We start from the raw sequence: 24,864 nt of genomic DNA, 5'->3' as shown, positions 1-24,864 counted from the left end.
GGTGGCTAGCCTGCTCGAAAGTCCAAGCAGATGGCTGTTTGCGAAGTGAGTTGGTGCTTCGCCTCAGAAAATAATCACCCCATTTGTGGTTCGAACCCACAAATACGAGATTAAGAGTCTCATGCTCTACCGTCTGAGTTAGCCAGGTAGGTCAATTGTCGAACTGACTCGGACCGAGTATTGTACATCTATGTTTTTGCAAGATATGGTAAACAGTTGATCAGCTCCTGTGGCGCAATCGGTTAGCGCGTGGTACTTATACAGCAGTATGCAGCGAAGCAATGCCGAGGTTGTGAGTTCGAGCCTCACCAGGAGCATGTACTTTTCTTGAACCCTTTGCCTGTCTATTTATGCTCTACCGACTGAGCTTGCCAGGTACCTCAACAGTAGTGTTGACTTGGTCCGAATATCGTTCAGCTCCATTTCTGCAAAATATGAAGATCAGTGAAAGTGTTGTTGATGGATCCTGTGGTGCAATCTGTTAGCATGTTGTACTTATATAGCAGTATACAGAAATTAGATGACAAGGTTATGAGTTCAACTCCCACCAGGAGCAAGTTTCTTCTAGAAGCCTATCCCTGTAATTTCTTGTCCAGAAAATTAGCATTTATTCAATCCATTTAGGAGGACGTTTCATAGATAATAGGTATGTCATTGAGATGACAGGTCAGAGTGCAGGCAGAGATAGAATACAAAATCATCGTCTTCTCTATCACCAGCTATGCCTGACACGGCAGCAATGCAGGGTGGCAAGCCTGCTCGAAAGTCCAAGCGGATGGCTGTTGCGAAGTGAGTTGGTGCTTCGCCTCAGAAAATAATCACCCCATTTGTGGTTCGAACCCACAAATACGAGATTAAGAGTCTCATGCTCTACCGTCTGAGTTAGCCAGGTAGGTCAATTGTCGAACTGACTCGGACCGAGTATTGTACATCTATGTTTTTGCAAATATGGTAAACAGGTGATCAGCTCCTGTGGCGCAATCGGTTAGCGCGTGGTACTTATACAGCAGTATGCAGCGAAGCAATGCCGAGGTTGTGAGTTCGAGCCTCACCAGGAGCATGTTCTTTACTTGAACCCATTCACTGTCTATTTATGCTCTACCGACTGAGCTTGCCAGGTACCTCAACAGTAGTGTTGACTTGGTCCGAATATCGTTCAGCTCCATTTCTGCAAAATATGAAGATCAGTGAAAGTGTTGTTGATGGATCCTGTGGTGCAATCTGTTAGCATGTTGTACTTATACAGCAGTATACAGAAATTAGATGACAAGGTTATGAGTTCAACTCCACCAGGAGCAAGTATTCTTCTAGAAGCCTATCCCTGTCTATTTCTTGTCCAGAAAATTAGCATTTATTCAATCCATTTAGGAGGACGTTTCATAGATAATAGGTATGTCATTGAGATGACAGGTCAGAGTGCAGGCAGAGATAGAATACAAAATCATCGTCTTCTCTATCACCAGCTATGCCTGACACGTCAGCAATGCAGGGTGGCAAGCCTGCTCGAAAGTCCAAGCGGATGGCTGTTTGCGAAGTGAGTTGGTGCTTCGCCTCAGAAAATAATCACCCCATTTGTGGTTCGAACCCACAAATACGAGATTAAGAGTCTCATGCTCTACCGTCTGAGTTAGCCAGGTAGGTCAATTGTCGAACTGACTCGGACCGAGTATTGTACATCTATGTTTTTGCAAGATATGGTAAAACAGGTGATCAGGCTCCTGTGGCGCAATCGGTTAGCGCGTGGTACTTATACAGCAGTATGCAGCGAAGCAATGCCGAGGTTGTGAGTTCGAGCCTCACCAGGAGCATGTACTTTTCTTGAACCCTTTGCCTGTCTATTTATGCTCTACCGACTGAGCTTGCCAGGTACCTCAACAGTAGTGTTGACTTGGTCCGAATATCGTTCAGCTCCATTTCTGCAAAATATGAAGATCAGTGAAAGTGTTGTTGATGGATCCTGTGGTGCAATCTGTTAGCATGTTGTACTTATACAGCAGTATACAGAAATTAGATGACAAGGTTATGAGTTCAACTCCCACCAGGAGCAAGTATTCTTCTAGAAGCCTATCCCTGTCTATTTCTTGTCCAGAAAATTAGCATTTATTCAATCCATTTAGGAGGACGTTTCATAGATAATAGGTATGTCATTGAGATGACAGGTCAGAGTGCAGGCAGAGATAGAATACAAAATCATCGTCTTCTCTATCACCAGCTATGCCTGACACGTCAGCAATGCAGGGTGGCAAGCCTGCTCGAAAGTCCAAGCGGATGGCTGTTTGCGAAGTGAGTTGGTGCTTCGCCTCAGAAAATAATCACCCCATTTGTGGTTCGAACCCACAAATACGAGATTAAGAGTCTCATGCTCTACCGTCTGAGTTAGCCAGGTAGGTCAATTGTCGAACTGACTCGGACCGAGTATTGTACATCTATGTTTTTGCAAGATATGGTAAACAGGTGATCAGGCTCCTGTGGCGCAATCGGTTAGCGCGTGGTACTTATACAGCAGTATGCAGCGAAGCAATGCCGAGGTTGTGAGTTCGACCCTCACCAGGAGCATGTACTTTTCTTGAACCCTTTAACTGTCTATTTATGCTCTACCGACTGAGCTTGCCAGGTACCTCAACAGTAGTGTTGACTTGGTCCGAATATCGTTCAGCTCCATTTCTGCAAAAAATGAAGATCAGTGAAAGTGTTGTTGATGGATCCTGTGGTGCAATCTGTTAGCATGTTGTACTTATACAGCAGTATACAGAAATTAGATGACAAGGTTATGAGTTCAACTCCCACCAGGAGCAAGTATTGTTCTAGAAGCCTATCCCTGCCTATTTCTTGTCCAGAAAATTAGCATTTATTCAATCCATTTAGGAGGACGTTTCATAGATAATAGGTATGTCATTGATATGACAGGTCAGAGTGCAGGCAGAGATAGAATACAAAATCATCGTCTTCTCTATCACCAGCTCTGCCTTACACGTCAGCAATGCAGGGTGGCAAGCCTGCTCGAAATTCCAAGCGGATGGCTGTTTGCGAAGTGAGTTGGTGCTTCGCCTCAGAAAATAATCACCCCTTTGTGGTTCGAACCCACAAATACGAGATTAAGAGTCTCATGCTCTACCGTCTGAGTTAGCCAGGTAGGTCAATTGTCGAACTGACTCGGACCGAGTATTGTACATCTATGTTTTTGCAAGATATAGTAAACAGTGATCAGGCTCCTGTGGCGCAATCGGTTAGCGCGTGGTACTTATACAGCAGTATCAGCGAAGCAATGCCGAGGGTTGTGAGTTGACCCTCACCAGGAGCATGTGCTTTTCCTTGAACCCTTTGCCTGTCTATTATGCTCTACCGACTGAGCTGGCAGGTACCCAACAGTAGTTTGACTTGGTCCGAATATCGTCAGACTCCATTTCTGCAAAAATATGAAGATCAGTGAAAGTGTTGTGATGGGATCCTGTGGTGCAATCTGTTAGCATGTTGTACTTATACAGCAGTATACAGAAATTAGATGACAAGGTTATGAGTTCAACTCCCACCAGGAGCAAGTATTCTTCTAGAAGCCTATCCCTGTCTATTCTTGTCCAGAAAATTAGCATTTATTCAATCCATTTAGGAGGACGTTTCATAGATAATAGGTATGTCATTGAGATGACAGGTCAGAGTGCAGGCAGAGATAGAATACAAAATCATCGTCTTCTCTATCACCAGCTATGCCTGACACGTCAGCAATGCAGGGTGGCAAGCCTGCTCGAAAGTCCAAGCGGATGGCTGTTTGCGAAGTGAGTTGGTGCTTCGCCTCAGAAAATAATCACCCCATTTGTGGTTCGAACCCACAAATACGAGATTAAGAGTCTCATGCTCTACCGTCTGAGTTAGCCAGGTAGGTCAATTGTCGAACTGACTCGGACCGAGTATTGTACATCTATGTTTTTGCAAGATATGGTAAACAGGTGATCAGGCTCCTGTGGCGCAATCGGTTAGCGCGTGGTACTTATACAGCAGTATGCAGCGAAGCGAAGCAATGCCGAGGTTGTGAGTTCGAGCTCACCAGGAGCATGTACTTTTCTTGAACCTTTGCCTGTCTATTTATGCTCTACCGACTGAGCTTGCCAGGTACCTCAACAGTAGTGTTGACTTGGTCCGAATATCGTTCAGCTCCATTTCTGCAAAAAATGAAGATCAGTGAAAGTGTTGTTGATGGATCCTGTGGTGCAATCTGTTAGCATGTTGTACTTATACAGCAGTATACAGAAATTAGATGACAAGGTTATGAGTTCAACTCCCACCAGGAGCAAGTCTTCTTCTAGAAGCCTATCCCTGTCTAATTCTTGTCCAGAAAATTTGCATTTATTCAATCCATTTAGGAGGACGTTTCATAGATAATAGGTATGTCATTGAGATGACAGGTCAGAGTGCAGGCAGAGATAGAATACAAAATCATCGTCTTCTCTATCACCAGCTATGCCTGACACGTCAGCAATGCAGGGTGGCAAGCCTGCTCGAAAGTCCAAGCGGATGGCTGTTTGCGAAGTGAGTTGGTGCTTCGCCTCAGAAAATAATCACCCCATTTGTGGTTCGAACCCACAAATACGAGATTAAGAGTCTCATGCTCTACCGTCTGAGTTAGCCAGGTAGGTCAATTGTCGAACTGACTCGGACCGAGTATTGTACATCTATGTTTTGCAAGATATGGTAAACAGGTGATCAGGCTCCTGTGGCGCAATCGGTTAGCGCGTGGTACTTATACAGCAGTAGTATGCAGCGAAGCAATGCCGAGGTTGTGAGTTCGAGCCTCACCAGGAGCATGTACTTTTCTTGAAACCTTTGCCTGTCTATTTATGCTCTACCGACTGAGCTTGCCAGGTACCTCAACAGTAGTATTGACTTGGTCCGAATATCGTTCAGCTCCATTTCTGCAAAATATGAAGATCAGTGAAAGTGTTGTTGATGGATCCTGTGGTGCAATCTGTTAGCATGTTGTACTTATACAGCAGTATACAGAAATTAGATGACAAGGTTATGAGTTCAACTCCCACCAGGAGCAAGTATTCTTCTAGAAGCCTATCCCTGTCTATTTCTTGTCCAGAAAATTAGCATTTATTCAATCCATTTAGGAGGACGTTTCATAGATAATAGGTATGTCATTGAGATGACAGGTCAGAGTGCAGGCAGAGATAGAATACAAAATCATCGTCTTCTCTATCACCAGCTATGCCTGACACGTCAGCAATGCAGGGTGGCAAGCCTGCTCGAAAGTCCAAGCGGATGGCTGTTTGCGAAGTGAGTTGGTGCTTCAGCTCAGAAAATATCACCCCCATTTGTGGTTCGAACCCACAAATACGAGATTAAGAGTCCTCATGCTCTACCGTCTGAGTTAGCCAGGTAGGTCAATTGTCGAACTGACTCGGACGAGTATTGTACATCTATGTTTTTGCAAGATATGGTAAACAGGTGATCAGGCTCCTGTGGCGCAATCGGTTAGCGCGTGGTACTTATACAGCAGTATGCAGCGAAGCAATGCCGAGGTTGGAGTTCGAGCCCTCACCAGGAGCAGGTACTTTTCTTGAACCTTTGCCTGTCTATTTATGCTCTACCGACTGAGCTAGCCATGTACCCTCAACAGTAGTGTTGAACTTGGTCCGAATATCGTTCAGCTCCATTTCTGCAAAAAATTGAAGATCAGTGAAAGTGTTGTTGATGGATCCTGTGGTGCAATCTGTTAGCATGTTGTACTATACAGCAGTATACAGAAATTAGATGACAAGGTTATGAGTTCCAACTCCCCACCAGGAGCAAGTATTCTTCTAGAAGCCTATCCCTTCTATTCTTGTCCAGAAATTAGGCATTTATTCAATCATTAGGAGGGACGTTTCATAGAATAATAGGCATGTCATTGAGATGACAGTCAGAGTGCAGGCAGAGATAGAATACAAAATCATCGTCTTCTCTATCACCAGCTATGCCTGACACTGCAGCAATGCAGGGGTGGCAAGCCCTGCTCGAAAGTCCAAGCGGATGGCTGTTTGCGAGTGAGTTGGTGCATCGCCTCAGAAAATAATCACCCCATTTGTGGTTCGGAACCACAAATGCGAAGATTAGATCTCATGCTCTATCGTCTGAGTTAGCCAGGTAGGTCAGAATTGTCGAACTGACTCGGACGATTATTGTACATCTATGTTTTGTGCAAGATATGGTAACAGTTGATCAGGCTCCTGTGGGCGCAATCGGTTAGCGCGTGTACTTATACAGCAGTATCCAGCGAAGCAATGCCGAGGGTTGTGAGTTCGAGCCTCACCAGGGAGCACGTGCTTTTCTTGAAACCTTTTCCCTGTCTATTTATGCTCTACCGACGAGCTATGCCAGGTACCTTCAACCTAGGTATTGACTTGGTCCGAATATATCGTTCAGCTCCATTTCTGCAAAATATGAAGATCAGTGAAAGTGTTGTTGATGTATCCTATTGTGCAATCTGTTAGCATGTTTACTTATACAGCAGTATACAGAAATTAGATGACAAGGTTATGAGTTCAACTCCCACCAGGAGCAAGTATTCTTCTAGAAGCCTATCCCTGTCTATTCTTGTCCAGAAAATTTGCATTTATTCAATCCATTTAGGAGACGTTTTCATAGAATAATTAGGTATGTCATTGAATGACAGGTCAGAGTGCAGGCAGAGATAGAATACAAAATCATCGTCTTCTCTATCACCAGCTATGCCTGACACGTCAGCAATGCAGGTGTGGCAAGCCTGCTCGAAAGTCCAAAGCGGATGCTGTTTGCGAAGTGAGTTGTGCTTCGCCTCAGAAAATAATCACCCCCATTTTTGGTGGTTCAGAACCCACAAATACGAGATTAAGAGGTCTCATGCTCTACCGTCTGAGTTAGCCAGGTAGGTCAATTGTCGAACTGACTCGACCGAGTATTTACATCTTGTTTTTGCAAGATATGTAAAAGTGTGATCAGGCTCCTGTTGCGCAATCGGTTAGCGTCGTTGGTACTTATAACAGCAGTATGCAGCGAAGGCAATGCCGAGGTTGTGAGTTCGACCCTCACCAGGAGCATGTACTTTTCTTGAACCCTTTGCCTGTCTATTTAGTGCCTTCTACCGACTGAGCTTGCCAGGTACCTCAACATATGTTACTTGTCCGAATATCGTTCAGCTCCATTTCTGCAAAATATGAAGATCAGTGAAAGTGTTGTTGATGGATCCTGTGGTGCAATCTGTTAGCATGTTGTACTTATACAGCAGTATACAGGAAATTAGATGACAAGGTTATGAGTTCAACTCCCACCAGGAGCAGTATTCTTCTAGAAGCCTATCCCTGTCTATTTCCTTGTCCAGAAAATTAGCATTTATTCAATCATTTAGAGGACGTTTCATAGATAATAGGTATGTCATTGAGATGCAGGTCAGAGGCAGGCAGAGATAGAATACAAAATCATCGTCTTCTTCTATCACCAGCTATGCCTGACATGGCAGCAATGCAGGTGCAAGCCTGCTCGAAAGTCCAAGCGGATGGCTGTTTGCGAAGTGAGTGGTGGCATCGCACTCAGAAAATAATCACCCCATTTGTGGTTCGAACCCACAAAGGCGAGATTAAGAGTCTCATGCTCTATCGTCTGAGTTAGCCAGGTAGGTCATTGTCGAACTGACTCGACCGGAGTATTGTACATCTATGTTTGTTGCAATATATGGTAAACAGGTTGATCAGGCTCCTGTGCGCAATCGGTTAGCGCGTGGTACTTATACAGCAGTATCAGCGAAGCAATGCCGAGGTTGTGAGTTTCGACCCTCACCAGGAGCATGTGCTTTTCTTGAACCCTTTTGCCTGTCTATTTATGCTCTACCGACTGAGCTTGCAGGTACCTCAACAGTAGTGTTGACTTGGTCCGAATATCGTTCAGCATCCATTTCTGCAAAAAATGAAGATCAGTGAAAGTGTTGTTGATGGATCCTGTGGTGCAATCTGTTAGCATGTTGTACTTATACAGCAGTATACAGAAATTAGATGACAAGGTTATGAGTTCAAGCTCCCACCAGGAGCAAGTATTCTTCTAGAAGCCTATCCCTGTCTATTTCTTGTCCAGAAAATTAGCATTTATTTCAATCCATTTAGGAGGACTTTCATAGATAATAGGTATGTCATTGAGATGACAGGTCAGAGTGCAGGCAGAGATAGAATACAAAATCATCGTCTTCTCTATCACCAGCTATGCCTGACACGTCAGCAATGCAGGGTGGCAAGCCTGCTCGAAAGTCCAAGCGGATGGCTGTTTGCGAAGTGAGTTGGTTGCAGTCGCCTCAGAAAATAATCACCCCCATTCTGGTTCGAAACCCACAAATAGCGAGATTAAGAGTCTCATGCTCTATCCGTCTGAGTTAGCCAGGTAGGTCAATTGTCGAATCTGACTCGGACTGAGTATTGTACATCTATGTTTTTGCAAGATATGGTAAACAGTTGATCAGGCTCCTGTGGCGGCAATCGGTTAGCGCTGTGGTACTTATACAGCAGTATCCAGCGAAGCAATGCCGAGGTTGTGAGTTCGAGCCTCACCAGGAGCATGTGTCTTTCTTGAACCTTTGCCCTGTCTATTTATGCTCTAACCGACTGAGCTAGCCAGGTACCTCAACAGTAGTGATTGACTTGGTCCGAATATCGTTCAGCTCCATTTCTGCAAAATATGAAGATCAGTGAAAGTGTTGTTGATGGATCCTGTGGTGCAATCTGTTAGCATGTTGTACTTATACAGCAGTATACAGAAATTAAGATGACAAGGTTATGAGTTCAACTCCCACCAGGAGCAAGTATTCTTCTAGAAGCCTATCCCTGTCTATTCTTGTCCAGAAAATTAGCATTTATCAATCCATTTCGAGAGCGTTTCATAGATAATAGGTATGTCATTGAGAGGACAGGTCAGAGTGCAGGCAGAGATAGAATAACAAATCATAGTCTTCTCTTCACCAGCTATGCCTGACACGGCAGCAATGCAGGTGGCAAGCTGCTCGAAAGTCCAAGCGGATGGCTGTTTGCGAAGTGAGTTGGTGCTTAGGCCTCAGAAAATAATCACCCCATTTGTGGTTTCGAACCCACAATCGAGATTAAGAGTCTCATGCTCTACCGTCTGAGTTAGCCATGTAGGTCAATTGTTGAACTGACTCGTACCGAGTATTGTACATCTATTGTTTGTGCAAAGATATGGTAAACAGTTGATCATGCTACCTGTGGCGCAATCGGTTAGCGCGTGGTACTTATACAGCAGTATGCAGCGAAGCAATGCCGAGGTTGTGAGTTCGACCTCACCAGGAGCATGTACTTTCTTGAACCCTTTAACTGTCTATTATGCCTGGTCTACCGACTGAGCTTGCCAGGTACCTCAACAGTAGGTGACTTGGTTCCGAATATCGTTCAGCTCCATTTCTGCAAAATATGAAGATCATGTGAAAGTGTTGTTGATGGATCCTGTGGTGCAATCTGTTAGCATGTTGTACTTATACAGCAGTATACAGAAATTAGATGACAAGGTTATGGAGTTCAACTCCCACCAGGAGCAAGTATTTCTTCTAGAAGCCTATCCCTGTCTATTTCTTGTCCAGAAAATTTGCATTTATTCATCATTTAGGAGGACGTTTCAAGATAATATGTATGTCATTGAGATGACAGTCAGAGTGCAGGCAGAGATAGAATACAAAATCATCGTCTTCTCTGTATCACCAGCTATGCCTGACACGTCAGCAATGCAGGGTGGCAAGCCTGCTCGAAAGTCCAAGCGGATGGCTGTTTGCGAAGTGAGTGGTGCTTCGCCTCAGAAATAATCACCCATTTGTGGTTCGAACCCACAAATACGAGATTAAGAGTCTCATGCTCTACCGCTCTGAGTTAGCCAGGTAGGTCAATTGTCGAACTTGACCTCGGACCGAGTATTCTACATCTATGTTTTGGCAAATATTGGTAAACAGGTGATCAGGCTCCTGTGGCGCAATCGGTTAGGCGTGGTACTTATACAGCAGTATCCAGCGGAAGCAATGCCGAGGTTGTGAGTTCGAGCCTCACCAGGAGCACGTGCTTTTCTTGAACCCTTTCGCTGTTCTATTTATGCTCTACCGACTGAGCTAGCCAGGTACCTCAACAGTAGTATTGACATTGGTCCGATATATCGTTCAGCTCCATTTCTGCAAAATATGAAGATCAGTGAAAGTGTTGTTGATGGATCCTATGGTGCAATCTGTTAGCATGTGTACTATACAGGCAGTATACAGAAATTAGATGACAAGGTTATGAGTTCAACTCCCACCAGGAGCAAGTATTCTTCTAGAAGCCTATCCCTGTCTATTTCTTGACCAGAAAATTAGCATTTATTCAATCCATTTAGGAGGACGTTTCATAGATAATAGGTATGTCATTGAGATGACAGGTCAGAGTGCAGGCAGAGATAGAATACAAAATCATCGTCTTCTCTATCACCAGCTATGCCTGACACGGCAGCAATGCAGGGTGGCAAGCCTGCTCGAAAGTCCAAGCGGATGGCTGTTTGCGAAGTGAGTTGGTGCTAGCCTCAGAAAATAATCACCCCCATTTGTGGTTCTAACCCACAATACGAGATTAAGAGTCTCATGCTCTATCGTCTGAGTTAGCCAGGTAGGTCAATTGTCGAACTGACTCGGACCGAGTATTCTACATCTATGTTTGTGCAAATATTGGTAAACAGGTGATCAGGCTCCTTTGGCGCAATCGGTTAGCGCTTGGTACTTATAGCAGCAGTATCCAGCGAAGCAATGCCGAGGTTGTGAGTTCGAGCCTCACCAGGAGACTGTGCTTTTCTTGAACCCTTTGCCTGTCTATTTATGCTCTACCCTACTGAGCTAGCCAGGGTACCTCAACAGTAGTATTGACTTGGTCCGAATATCGTTCAGCTCCATTTCTGCAAAATATGAAGATCAGTGAAAGTGTTGGTTGATGGATCCTGTGGTGCAATCTGTTAGCATGTGTACTTATACAGCAGTATACAGAAATTAGATGACAGGTTATGAGTTCAAGCTCCCACCAGGAGCAAGTATTCGTTCTAGAAGCCTATCCCTGCCTATTTCTTGTCCAGAAAATTAGCATTTATCAATCCATTTAGGAGGACGTTTCATAGATATAGGTATGTCATTGAGATGACAGGTCAGAGTGCAGGCAGAGATAGAATACAAAATCATCGTCTTCTCTATCACCAGCTATGCCTGACACGGCAGCAATGCATGGTGGCAGCCTGCTCGAAAGTCCAAGCGGATGGCTGTTTGCGAAGTGAGTTGGTGCTTAGGCTCAGAAAATAATCACCCCATTTGTGGTTCGAACCCACAAATACGAGATTAAGAGTCTCATGCTCTACCGTCTGATTAGCCATGTAGGTCAATTGTCGAACTGACTCGGACCGAGTATTCTACATCTATGTTTGTGCAAAATATTGGTAAACAGGTGATCAGCTCCTGTGGTGCAATCGGTTAGCGCGTGGTAATTATACAGCAGTATGCAGCGAAGCAATGCCAAGGTTGTGAGTTCGACCCTCACCAGGAGCATGTACTTTTCTTGAACCCTTTGCCTGTCTATTTATGCTCTACCGACTGAGCTAGCCAGGTACCTCAACAGTAGTATTGACTTGGTCCGAATAGCGTTCAGCTCCATTTCTGCAAAATATGAAGATCATTGAAAGTGTTGTTGATGGATCCTATGGTGTAATCTGTTAGCATGTTGTACTTATATAGCAGTATACAGAAATTAGATGACAAGGTTATGAGTTCAACTCCCACCAGGAGCAAGTCTTCTTCTAGAAGCCTATCCCTGCCTATTTCTTGTCCAGACAATTAGCATTATTCAATCCATTTAGGAGGACGTTTCATAGATAATAGGTATGTCATTGAGATGACAGGTCAGAGTGCAGGCAGAGATAGAATACAAAATCATAGTCTTCTCTATCACCAGCTATGCCTGACACGTCAGCAATGCAGGGTGGCAAGCCTGCTCGAAAGTCCAAGCGGATGGCTGTTTGCGAAGTGAGTTGGTGCTTCGCCTCAGAAAATATCACCCCATTTGTGGTTCGAACCCACAAATACGAGATTAAGAGTCTCATGCTTCTACGTCTGAATTAGCCAGGTAGGTCAATTGTCGAACTGACTCGGACCGAGTATTCTACATCTATGTTTGTGCAAATATTGGTAAACAGGTGATCAGGCTCCTGTGGTGCAATTGGTAGTGCGTGGTACTTATACAGCAGTATCCAGGAAGCAATGCCGAGGTTGTGAGTTCGAGCCTCACCAGGAGCATGTGCTTTTCTTGAACCCTTTGCCTGTCTATTTATGCTCTACCGACTGAGCTAGCCAGGTACCTCAACAGTAGTATTGACTTGGTCCGAATATCGTTCAGCTCCATTTCTGCAAAATATGAAGATCAGTGAAAGTGTTGTTGATGGATCCTATGGTGCAATCTGTTAGCATGTTGTACTTATACAGCAGTATACAGAAATTAGATGACAAGGTTATGAGTTCAACTCCCACCAGGAGCAAGTATTCTTCTAGAAGCCTATCCCTGTCTATTTCTTGACCAGAAAATTAGCATTTATTCAATCCATTTAGGAGGAACGTTCATAGATAATAGGTATGTCATTGAGATGACAGGTCAGAGTGCAGGCAGAGATAGAATACAAAATCATCGTCTTCTCTATCACCAGCTATGCCTGACATGGCAGCAATGCAGGGTGGCAAGCCTGCTCGAAAGTCCAAGCGGATGGCTGTTTGCGAAGTGAGTTGGTGCATCGCCTCAGAAAATAATCACCCCATTGTGGTTCGAACCCACAAATGCGAGATTAAGAGTCTCATGCTCTATCGTCTGAGTTAGCCAGGTAGGTCAATTGTCGAACTGACTCGGACCGAGTATTCTACATCTATGTTTGTGCAAATATTGGTAAACAGGTGATCAGGCTCCTGTGGCGCAATCGGTTAGCGCGTGGTACTTATGCAGCAGGTATCCAGCGAAGCAATGCCGAGGTTGTGAGTTCGAGCCTCACCAGGAGCACGTGCTTTTCTTGAACCCTTTCGCCTGTCTATTTATGCTCTACCGACTGAGCTAGCCAGGTACCTCAACAGTAGTATTGACTTGGTCCGAATATCGTTCAGCTCCATTTCTGCAAAATATGAAGATCAGTGAAAGTGTTGTTGATGGATCCTATGGTGCAATCTGTTAGCATGTTGTACTTATACAGCAGTATACAGAAATTAGATGACAAGGTTATGAGTTCAACTCCCACCAGGAGCAAGTATTCTTCTAGAAGCCTATCCCTGTCCTATTTCTTGTCCAGAAAATTAGCATTTATTCAATCCATTTAGGAGGACGTTCATAGATAATAGGTATGTCATTGAGATGACAGGTCAGAGTGCAGGCAGAGATAGAATACAAAATCATCGTCTTCTCTATCACCAGCTATGCCTGACACTGGCAGCAATGCAGGGTGGCAAGCCTGCTCGAAAGTCCAAGCGGATGGCTGTTTGCGAAGTGAGTTGGTGCTATCGCCTCAGAAAATAATCACCCCATTTGTGGTTCGAACCCACAAATACGAGATTAAGAGTCTCATGCTCTACCGTCTGAGTTAGCCAGGTAGGTCAATTGTCGAACTGACTCGGACCGAGTATTCTACATCTATGTTTGTGCAAAATATTGGTAAACAGGTGATCAGGCTCCTGTGGCGCAATCGGTTAGCGCGTGGTACTTATGCAGCAGTATCCAGCGAAGCAATGCCGAGGTTGTGAGTTCGAGCCTCACCAGGAGCATGTGCTTTTCTTGAACCCTTTGCCTGTCTATTTATGCTCTACCGACTGAGCTAGCCAGGTACCTCAACAGTAGTATTGACTTGGTCCGAATATCGTTCAGCTCCATTTCTGCAAAATATGAAGATCAGTGAAAGTGTTGTTGATGGATCCTGTGGTGCAATCTGTTAGCATGTTGTACTTATACAGCAGTATACAGAAATTAGATGACAAGGTTATGAGTTCAACTCCCACCAGGAGCAAGTATTCTTCTAGAAGCCTATCCCTGTCTATTTCTTGTCCAGAAAATTAGCATTTATTCAATCCATTTAGGAGGACGTTTCATAGATAATAGGTATGTCATTGAGATGACAGGTCAGAGTGCAGGCAGAGATAGAATACAAAATCATCGTCTTCTCTATCACCAGCTATGCCTGACACGTCAGCAATGCAGGGTGGCAAGCCTGCTCGAAAGTCCAAGCGGATGGCTGTTTGCGAAGTGAGTTGGTGCTATCGCCTCAGAAAATAATCACCCCCATTTGTGGTTCGAACCCACAATACGAGATTAAGAGTCTCATGCTCTACCGTCTGAGTTAGCCAGGTAGGTCAATTGTCGAACTGACTCGGACCGAGTATTCTACATCTATGTTTGTGCAAAATATTGGTAAACAGGTGATCAGGCTCCTGTGGCGCAATCGGTTAGCGCGTGGTACTTATACAGCAGTATCCAGCGAAGCAATGCCGAGGTTGTGAGTTCGAGCCTCACCAGGAGCACGTGCTTTTCTTGAACCCTTTCGCCTGTCTATTTATGCTCTACCGACTGAGCTAGCCAGGTACCTCAACAGTAGTATTGACTTGGTCCGAATATCGTTCAGCTCCATTTCTGCAAAATATGAAGATCAGTGAAAGTGTTGTTGATGGATCCTATGGTGCAATCTGTTAGCATGTTGTACTTATACAGCAGTATACAGAAATTAGATGACAAGGTTATGAGTTCACTCCCACCAGGAGCAAGTATTCTTCTAGAAGCCTATCCCTGTCTATTTCTTGACCAGAAAATTAGCATTTATTCAATCCATTTAGGAGGACGTTTCATAGATACTAGGTATGTCATTGAGATGACAGGTCAGAGTGCAGGCAGAGATAGAATACAAAATCATCGTCTTCTCTATCACCAGCTATGCCTGACACTGGCAGCAATGCAGGGTGGCAAGCCTGCTCGAAAGTCCAAGCGGATGGCTGTTTGCGAAGTGAGTTGGTGCATTCGCCTCAGAAAATAATCACCCCATTTGTGGTTCGAACCCACAAATGCGAGATTAAGAGTCTCATGCTCTATCGTCTGAAGTTAGCCAGGTAGGTCAATTGTCGAACTGACTCGGACCGAGTATTCTACATCTATGTTTGTGCAAAATATTGGTAAACAGGTGATCAGGCTCCTGTGGCGCAATCGGTTAGCGCGTGGTACTTATAGCAGCAGTATCCAGCGAAGCAATGCCGAGGTTGTGAGTTCGAGCCTCACCAGGAGCACTGTGCTTTTCTTGAACCCTTTCGCTGTCTATTTATGCTCTACCGACTGAGCTAGCCAGGTACCTCAACAGTAGTATTGACTTGGTCCGAATATCGTTCAGCTCCATTTCTGCAAAATATGAAGATCAGTGAAAGTGTTGTTGATGGATCCTAGTGGTGCAATCTGTTAGCATGTTGTACTTATACAGCAGTATACAGAAATTAGATGACAAGGTTATGAGTTCAACTCCCACCAGGAGCAAGTATTCTTCTAGAAGCCTATCCCTGCCTATTTCTTGTCCAGAAAATTAGCATTTATTCAATCCATTTAGGAGGACGTTTCATAGATAATAGGTATGTCATTGAGATGACAGGTCAGAGTGCAGGCAGAGATAGAATACAAAATCATCGTCTTCTCTATCACCAGCTATGCCTGACACGGCAGCAATGCAGGGTGGCAAGCCTGCTCGAAAGTCCAAGCGGATGGCTGTTTGCGAAGTGAGTTGGTGCTTAGCCTTCAGAAAATAATCACCCCATTTGTGGTTCGAACCCACAAATACGAGATTAAGAGTCTCATGCTCTATCGTCTGAATTAGCCAGGTAGGTCAATTGTCGAACTGACTCGGACCGAGTATTCTACATCTATGTTTGTGCAAAATATTGGTAAACAGGTGATCAGGCTCCTGTGGTCGCAATCTGGTTAGCGCGTGGTACTTATACAGCAGTATCCAGCGAAGCAATGCCGAGGTTGTGAGTTCGAGCCTCACCAGGAGCATGTGCTTTTCTTGAACCCTTTGCCTGTCTATTTATGCTCTACCGACTGAGCTAGCCAGGTACCTCAACAGTAGTATTGACTTGGTCCGAATATCGTTCAGCTCCATTTCTGCAAAATATGAAGATCAGTGAAAGTGTTGTTGATGGATCCTATGGTGCAATCTGTTAGCATGTTGTACTTATACAGCAGTATACAGAAATTAGATGACAAGGTTATGAGTTCAACTCCCACCAGGAGCAAGTATTCTTCTAGAAGCCTATCCCTGTCTATTTCTTGACCAGAAAATTAGCATTTATTCAATCCATTTAGGAGGACGTTTCATAGATACTAGGTATGTCATTGAGATGACAGGTCAGAGTGCAGGCAGAGATAGAATACAAAATCATCGTCTTCTCTATCACCAGCTATGCCTGACATGGCAGCAATGCAGGGTGGCAAGCCTGCTCGAAAGTCCAAGCGGATGGCTGTTTGCGAAGTGAGTTGGTGCATCGCCTCAGAAAATAATCACCCCATTTGTGGTTCGAACCCACAAATGCGAGATTAAGAGTCTCATGCTCTATCGTCTGAGTTAGCCAGGTAGGTCAATTGTCGAACTGACTCGGACCGAGTATTCTACATCTATGTTTGTGCAAAATATTGGTAACAGGTGATCAGGCTCCTGTGGCGCAATCGGTTAGCGCGTGGTACTTATGCAGCAGTATCCAGCGAAGCAATGCCGAGGTTGTGAGTTCGAGCCTCACCAGGAGCACGTGCTTTTCTTGAACCCTTTGCCTGTCTATTTATGCTCTACCGACTGAGCTAGCCAGGTACCTCAACAGTAGTATTGACTTGGTCCGAATATCGTTCAGCTCCATTTCTGCAAAATATGAAGATCAGTGAAAGTGTTGTTGATGGATCCTATGGTGCAATCTGTTAGCATGTTGTACTTATACAGCAGTATACAGAAATTAGATGACAAGGTTATGAGTTCAACTCCCACCAGGAGCAAGTATTCTTCTAGAAGCCTATCCCTGTCTATTTCTTGACCAGAAAATTAGCATTTATTCAATCCATTTAGGAGGACGTTTCATAGATACTAGGTATGTCATTGAGATGACAGGTCAGAGTGCAGGCAGAGATAGAATACAAAATCATCGTCTTCTCTATCACCAGCTATGCCTGACATGGCAGCAATGCAGGGTGGCAAGCCTGCTCGAAAGTCCAAGCGGATGGCTGTTTGCGAAGTGAGTTGGTGCATCGCCTCAGAAAATAATCACCCCATTTGTGGTTCGAACCCACAAATGCGAGATTAAGAGTCTCATGCTCTATCGTCTGAGTTAGCCAGGTAGGTCAATTGTCGAACTGACTCGGACCGAGTATTCTACATCTATGTTTGTGCAAAATATTGGTAAACAGGTGATCAGGCTCCTGTGGCGCAATCGGTTAGCGCGTGGTACTTATGCAGCAGTATCCAGCGAAGCAATGCCGAGGTTGTGAGTTCGAGCCTCACCAAGAGCACGTGCTTTTCTTGAACCCTTTCGCTGTCTATTTATGCTCTACCGACTGAGCTAGCCAGGTACCTCAACAGTAGTATTGACTTGGTGTGAATATCGTTCAGCTCCATTTCTGCAAAATATGAAGATCAGTGAAAGTGTTGTTGATGGATCCTATGGTGCAATCTGTTAGCATGTTGTACTTATACAGCAGTATACAGAAATTAGATGACAAGGTTATGAGTTCAACTCCCACCAGGAGCAAGTATTCTTCTAGAAGCCTATCCCTGTCTATTTCTTGACCAGAAAATTAGCATTTATTCAATCCATTTAGGAGGACGTTTCATAGATACTAGGTATGTCATTGAGATGACAGGTCAGAGTGCAGGCAGAGATAGAATACAAAATCATCGTCTTCTCTATCACCAGCTATGCCTGACATGGCAGCAATGCAGGGTGGCAAGCCTGCTCGAAAGTCCAAGCGGATGGCTGTTTGCGAAGTGAGTTGGTGCATCGCCTCAGAAAATAATCACCCCATTTGTGGTTCGAACCCACAAATGCGAGATTAAGAGTCTCATGCTCTATCGTCTGAGTTAGCCAGGTAGGTCAATTGTCGAACTGACTCGGACCGAGTATTCTACATCTATGTTTGTGCAAAATATTGGTAAACAGGTGATCAGGCTCCTGTGGCGCAATCGGTTAGCGCGTGGTACTTATGCAGCAGTATCCAGCGAAGCAATGCCGAGGTTGTGAGTTCGAGCCTCACCAGGAGCATGTGCTTTTCTTGAACCCTTTCGCTGTCTATTTATGCTCTACCGACTGAGCTAGCCAGGTACCTCAACAGTAGTATTGACTTGGTCGAATATCGTTCAGCTCCATTTCTGCAAAATATGAAGATCAGTGAAAGTGTTGTTGATGGATCCTATGGTGCAATCTGTTAGCATGTTGTACTTATACAGCAGTATACAGAAATTAGATGACAAGGTTATGAGTTCAACTCCCACCAGGAGCAAGTATTCTTCTAGAAGCCTATCCCTGTCTATTTCTTGTCCAGAAATTAGCATTTATTCAATTCATTTAGGAGGACGTTTCATAGATAATAGGTATGTCATTGAGATGACAGGTCAGAGTGCAGGCAGAGATAGAATACAAAATCATAGTCTTCTCTATCACCAGCTATGCCTGACACGTCAGCAATGCAGGGGTGGCAAGCCTGCTCGAAAGTCCAAGCGGATGGCTGTTTGCGAAGTGAGTTGGTGCTTCGCCTCAGAAAATAATCACCCCATTTCTGGTTCGAACCCACAAATACGAGATTAAGAGTCTCATGCTCTACCGTCTAAGTTAGCCAGGTAGGTCAATTGTCAAATTGACTCGTACGAGTATTGTACATCTATGTTTTGGCAAGATATGGTAAACAGGTGATCAGGCTCCTGTCGCGCAATCGGTTAGCGCGTGGTACTTATACAGCAGCATCCAGCGAAGCAATGCCGAGGTTGTGAGTTCGAGCCTCACCAGGAGCATGTGCTTTTCTTGAACCCTTTGCCTGTCTATTTATGCTCTACCGACTGAGCTATCGGTACCTCAACAGTAGTATTGACTTGGTCGAATATCGTTCAGCTCCATTTCTGCAAAATATGAAGATCAGTGAAAGTGTGTTGATGGATCCTATGGTGCATCTGTTAGCATGTTGTACTTATACAGCAGTATACAGAAATTAGATGACAAGGTTATGAGTTCAACTCCCACCAGGAGCAAGTATTCTTCTAGAAGCCTATCCCTGTCTATTTCTTGACCAGAAAATTAGCATTTATTCAATCCATTTAGGAGGACGTTTCATAGATACTAGGTATGTCATTGAGATGACAGGTCAGAGTGCAGGCAGAGATAGAATACAAAATCATCGTCTTCTCTATCACCAGCTATGCCTGACATGGCAGCAATGCAGGGTGGCAAGCCTGCTCGAAAGTCCAAGCGGATGGCTGTTTGCGAAGTGAGTTGGTGCATCGCCTCAGAAAATAATCACCCCATTGTGGTTCGAACCCACAAATGCGAGATTAAGAGTCTCATGCTCTATCGTCTGAGTTAGCCAGGTAGGTCATTGTCGAACCTGACCTCGGACCGAGTATTCTACATCTATGTTTGTGCAAAATATTGGTAAACAGGTGATCAGGCTCCTGTGGTGCAGATCGGTTAGCGCGTGGTACTTATGCAGCAGTATCCAGCGAAGCAGATTCCGAGGTTGTGAGTTCGAGCCTCACCAAGGAGCAGTGGCTTTTCTTGAACCCCCTTTCGCTGTCTATTTATGCTCTACCGACTGAGCTAGCCAGGTACCTCAACAGTAGTATTGACTTGGTGTGAATATCGTTCAGCGTCCATTTCCTGCAAAATATGAAGATCAGTGAACGTGTGTGTTGATGGATCCTTGGTGCAATCTGTTAGCATGTTGTACTTATACAGCAGTATACAGAATTAGATGAGCAAGGTTATGAGTTCAACTCCCACCAGGAGCAAGTATTTTCTAGAAGCCTATCCCTGTCTATTTCTTGTCGCAGAAACTTAGCATTTATTCAATTCCTTAGGAGGACGTTCATGATAATAGGTATGTCATGTGAGATGACAGGTCAGAGTGCAGGCAAGAGATAGAATACAAAATCATAGTCTTCTCTATCACCAGCTATGCCTGACACGTCAGCAATGCAGGGTGGCAAGCCTGCTCGAAAGTCCAAGAGGATGGCTGTTTGCGAAGTGAGTAGTGGTGGTGCTTCGCCTCAGAAATAATCACCCCATTTGTGGTTCGAACCCACAAATACGAGATTAAGAGTCTCATGCTCTACCGTCTGAGTTAGCCAGGTAGGTCAATTGTCGAACTGACTCGGACCGAGTATTCTACATCTATGTTTGTGCAAAATATGGAAACAGGTGATCAGGCTCCTGTGGCGCAATCGGTTAGCGCGTGGTACTTATACAGCAGTATACAGCGAAGCAATGCCGAGGTTGTTGTGAGTTCGACCCTCACCAGGAGCATGTGCTTTCTTGAACCCTTTGCCTGTCTATTTATGCTCTACCGACTGAGCTGCCAGGTACCTCAACAGTAGTATTGACTTGGTCCGAATATCGTTCAGCTCCATTTCTGCAAAATATGAAGATCAGTGAAAGTGTTGTTGATGGATCCTGTGGTGCAATCTGTTAGCATGTTGTACTTATACAGCAGTATACAGAAATTATATGACAAGGTTATGAGTTCAACTCCCACCAGGAGCAAGTATTCTTCTAGAAGCCTATCCCTGTCTATTCTTGTCCAGAAAATTAGCATTTATTCAATCCATTTAGGAGGACGTTTCATAGATAATAGTATGTCATTGAGATGACAGGTCAGAGTGCAGGCAGAGATAGAATACAAAATCATCGTCTTCTCTATCACCAGCTATGCCTGACACGGCAGCAATGCAGGGTGGCAAGCCTGCTCGAAAGTCCAAGCGGATGGCTGTTTGCGAAGTGAGTTGGTGCTTCGCCTCAGAAAATAATCACCCCATTTGTGGTTCGAACCCACAAATACGAGATTAAGAGTCTCATGCTCTACCGTCTGAGTTAGCCAGGTAGGTCAATTGTCGAACTGACTCGGACCGAGTATTCTACATCTATGTTTGTGCAAAATATGGTAAACAGGGATCAGGCTCCTGTGGCGCAATCGGTTAGCGCGTGGTAATACAGCAGTATGCAGCGAAGCAATGCGAGGTTGTGAGTTCGAGCCTCACCAGGAGCATGTGCTTTTTTGAACCCTTTGCCTGTCTATTTATGCTCTCACCGACTGAGCTTGCCAGGTACCTCAACAGTAGTGTTGACTTGGTCCGAATATCGTTCAGCTCCATTTCTGCAAAATATGAAGATCAGTGAAAGTGTTGTTGATGGATCCTGTGGTGGCAATCTGTTAGCATGTTGTACTTATACAGCATATACAGAAATTAGATGACAAGGTTATGAGTTCAACTCCCAGGAGCAAGTTTTTCTAGAAGCCTATCCCTGTCTATTTCTTGTCCAGAAATTAGCATTTATTCAATCCATTTAGGAGGACGTTTCATAGATAGATAATAGGTGGTCATTGAGATGACAGGTCAGAGTGCAGGCAGAGATAGAATACAAAATCATCGTCTTCTCTATCACCAGCTATGCTGACACGTCAGCAATGCAGGTGGCAGCCTGCTCGAAAGTCCAAGCGAGAGGATGCTTTGCGAAGTGAGTTGGTGCTTCGCTCAGAAAAATAATCACCCATTTGTGGTTCGAACCCACAAATACGAGATTAAGAGTCTCATGCTCTACCGTCTGAGTTAGCCAGGTAGGTCAATGTAAACTGACTCGGACCGAGAGATTCTACATCTATGTTTTGGAAAATATGGAAACAGGTGATCAGCTCCGTGGCGCAATCGGTTAGCGCGTGGTACTTATACAGCAGTATCCAGCGAGCAATGCCGAGGTTGTGAAGTTCGAGCCTCACCAGGAGCATGTGCTTTTCTTGAACCCTTTGCCTGTCTATTTATGCTCTACCGACTGAGCTAGCCAGGTACCTCAACAGTAGTATTGACTTGGTCCGAATATCGTTCAGCTCCATTTCTGCAAATATGAAGATCAGTGAAAGTGTTGTTGATGGATCCTGTGGTGCAATCTGTTAGCAGTTGCATGTTGTTATACAGCAGTATAGAAATTAGATGACAAGGTTATGAGTTCAACTCCCACCAGGAGCAAGTATTCTTCTAGAAGCCTATCCCTGTCTATTTCTTGTCCAGAAAATTAGCATTTATTCAATCCATTTAGGAGGACGTTTCATAGATAATAGGTATGTCATTGAGATGACAGGTCAGAGTGCAGGCAGAGATAGAATACAAAATCATCGTCTTCTCTATCACCAGCTATGCCTGACACGTCAGCAATGCAGGGTGGCAAGCCTGCTCGAAAGTCCAAGCGGATGGCTGTTTGCGAAGTGAGTTGGTGCTTCGCCTCAGAAAATAATCACCCATTTGTGGTTCGAACCCACAAATACGAGATAAGGTCTCATGCTAACCGTCTGAGTTAGCCAGGTAGGTCAATTGTCGAACTGACTCGACCGAGTATTGTACATCTATGTTTGTGCAAGATATGGTAAACAGTGATCAGGCTCCTGTGGTGCAATCGGTTAGCGCGTGGTACTTATACAGCAGTATCAGCGAAGCAATGCCGAGGTTGTGAGTTCGAGCCTCACCAGGAGCATGTACTTTTCTTGAACCCTTTGCCTGTCTATTTATGCTCTACCGACTGAGCTAGCCAGGTACCTCAACAGTAGTATTGACTTGGTCCGAATATCGTTCAGCTCCATTTCTGCAAAATATGAAGATCAGTGAAAGTGTTGTTGATGGATCCTGTGGTGCAATCGTTAGCATGTTGTACTTATACAGCAGTATACAGAAATTAGATGACAAGGTTATGAGTTCAACTCCCACCAGGAGCAAGTATTCTTCTAGAAGCCTATCCCTGCCTATTTCTTGTCCAGAAAATTAGCATTTATTCAATCCATTTAGGAGGACGTTCATAGATAATAGGTATGTCATTGAGATGACAGGTCAGAGTGCAGGCAGAGATAGATAGAATAATAAAAATCATCGTCTTCTCTATCACCAGCTATGCTGACACGTCAGCAATGCAGGTGGCAAGCCTGCTCGAAAGTCCAAGCGGATGGTGTTTGCGAAGTGAGTTGGTGTTTCGCCTCAGAAAATAATCACCCCATTTGTGGTTCGAACCCACAAATACGAGATTAAGAGTCTCATGCTCTACCGTCTGAGTTAGCCAGGTAGGTCAATTGTCGAACTGACTCGGACCGAGTATTCTACATCTATGTTTGTGCAAATATTGGTAACAGGTGATCAGGCTCTGTGGCGCAATCGGTTAGCGCGTGGTAACTTATACAGCCATATCCGCGAAGCAATGCCGAGGTTGTGAGTTCGAGCCTCACCAGGAGCATGTAATTTTCTTGAACCCTTTGCCTGTCTAATTATGCTCTACCGACTGAGCTTGCCAGGTACCTCAACAGTAGTGTTGACTTGGTCCGAATATCGTTCAGCCTCATTTCTTCAAAATATGAGATCCAGTGAAAGTGTTGTTGATGGATCCTGTGGTGCAATCTGTTAGCATGTTGTCTTATTTGGGCTTTCTCCTATAGAGCTCCATATTTATGGAACGGTCTGCCTACCCATGTCAGAGACGCAAACTCGGTCTCAACCTTTAAGTCTTTACTGAAGACTCATCTCTTCAGGTGGGTCATAATGATTGAGTGTAGTCGTGGTCCCAGGAGTGGGAAGGGTGAACGGAAAAGGCTATGGAAGCACGAACCGCCCTTGCTGTCTTGCTGCTGGCCTGTTCCCCTCTTTCCACTGGGGATTCTCTGCCCTCTAACCCTATTACAGCGCGGCTGAGTCACTGGCTTGCTGGGCTCTCTCATGCCGTCCTGGAGGGGGTGCGTCACCTGAGTGGGGTTGATCACTGTTGTGGTCATCCTGTCCTGGGTTGGCGCCCCCCCCCCTTGGGTTGTGCCGTGGCGGAGATCTTTGTGGCTATACTCAGCCTTGTCTCAGGATGGTAAGTTGGTGGTTGAAGATATCCCTCTAGTGGTGTGGGGGCTGTGCTTTGGCAAAGTGGGTGGGGTTATATCCTTCCTGTTTGGCCCTGTCGGGGGTGTCCTCGGATGGGGCCACAGTGTCTCCTGACCCCTCTGTCTCAGCCTCCAGGTATTATGCTGCAGTAGTTTATGGTGATGTGTCGGGGGGGGCTGGGGGTCAGTTTGTTAATCTGAGAAGTACTTCTCCTGTCCTATTCGTTGTCCTGTGTGATCTCAGTGTGGCGTTCTCCTAATTCTCTCCTTTCTCTTTTCCTTTCCTCTCCTCGGAGGACCTGAGCCCTAGGGACCATGCCCCAGGACTACCTGAACATGATGAACTCCTTGCTTGTCCCGCTCAGTCGCACCTGGCCATGCTGCTGTTCCAAAGTTTCAACTGACCTGAAAGGCCCTCACCTGACTGTGCTGAGGCTCCAGTTTTCAACCTGTTCTGCCTTATTATTATTCGACCATGCTGGTCATGTATTGAGCACATTTGAAACTCTTGGCCATGTTTCTGTTATAATCTCCACTCCGGGCACAAGCCAGAAGAGGACTGGCCACCCACATAGCCTGGTTCCTCTCTAGGTTTCTTCCTAGGTATTGGCCTTTCTAGGGAGTTTTTTTCCTAGCCACCGTGCTTCTACACCTGCATTGCTTGCTGTTGTGGGGTTTAGGCTGGGTTTCTGTACAGCACTTTGAGATATCAGCTGATGTACGA

At 44.9% G+C, this 24,864-nt stretch overlaps 16 non-coding genes across 16 annotated transcripts; all 16 read left to right on the top strand.

Moving 5' to 3' along the window:
* The first annotated feature begins 223 nt into the window (after positions 1 to 223).
* On the top strand, positions 224 to 317 carry trnai-uau (transfer RNA isoleucine (anticodon UAU)). The gene is made up of 2 exons: positions 224 to 261; positions 282 to 317. It is a non-coding gene; the product is annotated as a tRNA-Ile (tRNA).
* Positions 318 to 966: 649 nt separating this feature from the next.
* On the top strand, positions 967 to 1,060 carry trnai-uau (transfer RNA isoleucine (anticodon UAU)). The gene is made up of 2 exons: positions 967 to 1,004; positions 1,025 to 1,060. It is a non-coding gene; the product is annotated as a tRNA-Ile (tRNA).
* A 654-nt stretch (positions 1,061 to 1,714) lies between these two features.
* trnai-uau (transfer RNA isoleucine (anticodon UAU)) lies at positions 1,715 to 1,808 on the top strand. The gene is made up of 2 exons: positions 1,715 to 1,752; positions 1,773 to 1,808. It is a non-coding gene; the product is annotated as a tRNA-Ile (tRNA).
* A 654-nt stretch (positions 1,809 to 2,462) lies between these two features.
* On the top strand, positions 2,463 to 2,556 carry trnai-uau (transfer RNA isoleucine (anticodon UAU)). Its single transcript has 2 exons — positions 2,463 to 2,500; positions 2,521 to 2,556. It is a non-coding gene; the product is annotated as a tRNA-Ile (tRNA).
* A 1,396-nt stretch (positions 2,557 to 3,952) lies between these two features.
* Positions 3,953 to 4,050, top strand: trnai-uau (transfer RNA isoleucine (anticodon UAU)). Its single transcript has 2 exons — positions 3,953 to 3,990; positions 4,016 to 4,050. It is a non-coding gene; the product is annotated as a tRNA-Ile (tRNA).
* A 652-nt stretch (positions 4,051 to 4,702) lies between these two features.
* Positions 4,703 to 4,799, top strand: trnai-uau (transfer RNA isoleucine (anticodon UAU)). The gene is made up of 2 exons: positions 4,703 to 4,740; positions 4,764 to 4,799. It is a non-coding gene; the product is annotated as a tRNA-Ile (tRNA).
* An 8,149-nt stretch (positions 4,800 to 12,948) lies between these two features.
* Positions 12,949 to 13,043, top strand: trnai-uau (transfer RNA isoleucine (anticodon UAU)). Its single transcript has 2 exons — positions 12,949 to 12,986; positions 13,008 to 13,043. It is a non-coding gene; the product is annotated as a tRNA-Ile (tRNA).
* A 658-nt stretch (positions 13,044 to 13,701) lies between these two features.
* On the top strand, positions 13,702 to 13,795 carry trnai-uau (transfer RNA isoleucine (anticodon UAU)). The gene is made up of 2 exons: positions 13,702 to 13,739; positions 13,760 to 13,795. It is a non-coding gene; the product is annotated as a tRNA-Ile (tRNA).
* Positions 13,796 to 14,451: 656 nt separating this feature from the next.
* On the top strand, positions 14,452 to 14,545 carry trnai-uau (transfer RNA isoleucine (anticodon UAU)). Its single transcript has 2 exons — positions 14,452 to 14,489; positions 14,510 to 14,545. It is a non-coding gene; the product is annotated as a tRNA-Ile (tRNA).
* Positions 14,546 to 15,203: 658 nt separating this feature from the next.
* On the top strand, positions 15,204 to 15,298 carry trnai-uau (transfer RNA isoleucine (anticodon UAU)). Its single transcript has 2 exons — positions 15,204 to 15,241; positions 15,263 to 15,298. It is a non-coding gene; the product is annotated as a tRNA-Ile (tRNA).
* Positions 15,299 to 16,706: 1,408 nt separating this feature from the next.
* On the top strand, positions 16,707 to 16,800 carry trnai-uau (transfer RNA isoleucine (anticodon UAU)). Its single transcript has 2 exons — positions 16,707 to 16,744; positions 16,765 to 16,800. It is a non-coding gene; the product is annotated as a tRNA-Ile (tRNA).
* Positions 16,801 to 17,455: 655 nt separating this feature from the next.
* trnai-uau (transfer RNA isoleucine (anticodon UAU)) lies at positions 17,456 to 17,549 on the top strand. The gene is made up of 2 exons: positions 17,456 to 17,493; positions 17,514 to 17,549. It is a non-coding gene; the product is annotated as a tRNA-Ile (tRNA).
* A 655-nt stretch (positions 17,550 to 18,204) lies between these two features.
* Positions 18,205 to 18,298, top strand: trnai-uau (transfer RNA isoleucine (anticodon UAU)). Its single transcript has 2 exons — positions 18,205 to 18,242; positions 18,263 to 18,298. It is a non-coding gene; the product is annotated as a tRNA-Ile (tRNA).
* Positions 18,299 to 18,950: 652 nt separating this feature from the next.
* On the top strand, positions 18,951 to 19,044 carry trnai-uau (transfer RNA isoleucine (anticodon UAU)). The gene is made up of 2 exons: positions 18,951 to 18,988; positions 19,009 to 19,044. It is a non-coding gene; the product is annotated as a tRNA-Ile (tRNA).
* A 1,407-nt stretch (positions 19,045 to 20,451) lies between these two features.
* Positions 20,452 to 20,548, top strand: trnai-uau (transfer RNA isoleucine (anticodon UAU)). The gene is made up of 2 exons: positions 20,452 to 20,489; positions 20,510 to 20,548. It is a non-coding gene; the product is annotated as a tRNA-Ile (tRNA).
* Positions 20,549 to 22,672: 2,124 nt separating this feature from the next.
* Positions 22,673 to 22,765, top strand: trnai-uau (transfer RNA isoleucine (anticodon UAU)). The gene is given in 2 exon segments: positions 22,673 to 22,710; positions 22,730 to 22,765. It is a non-coding gene; the product is annotated as a tRNA-Ile (tRNA).
* Positions 22,766 to 24,864: the final 2,099 nt, after the last annotated feature.

Source organism: Oncorhynchus kisutch, unplaced genomic scaffold, assembly GCF_002021735.2.
Source record: "Oncorhynchus kisutch isolate 150728-3 unplaced genomic scaffold, Okis_V2 scaffold2744, whole genome shotgun sequence".
Classification (NCBI taxonomy): domain Eukaryota; kingdom Metazoa; phylum Chordata; class Actinopteri; order Salmoniformes; family Salmonidae; genus Oncorhynchus; species Oncorhynchus kisutch.
Note: the sequence above shows the minus strand (reverse complement) of the source record. Positions and strands in the feature narration are given on the sequence as shown.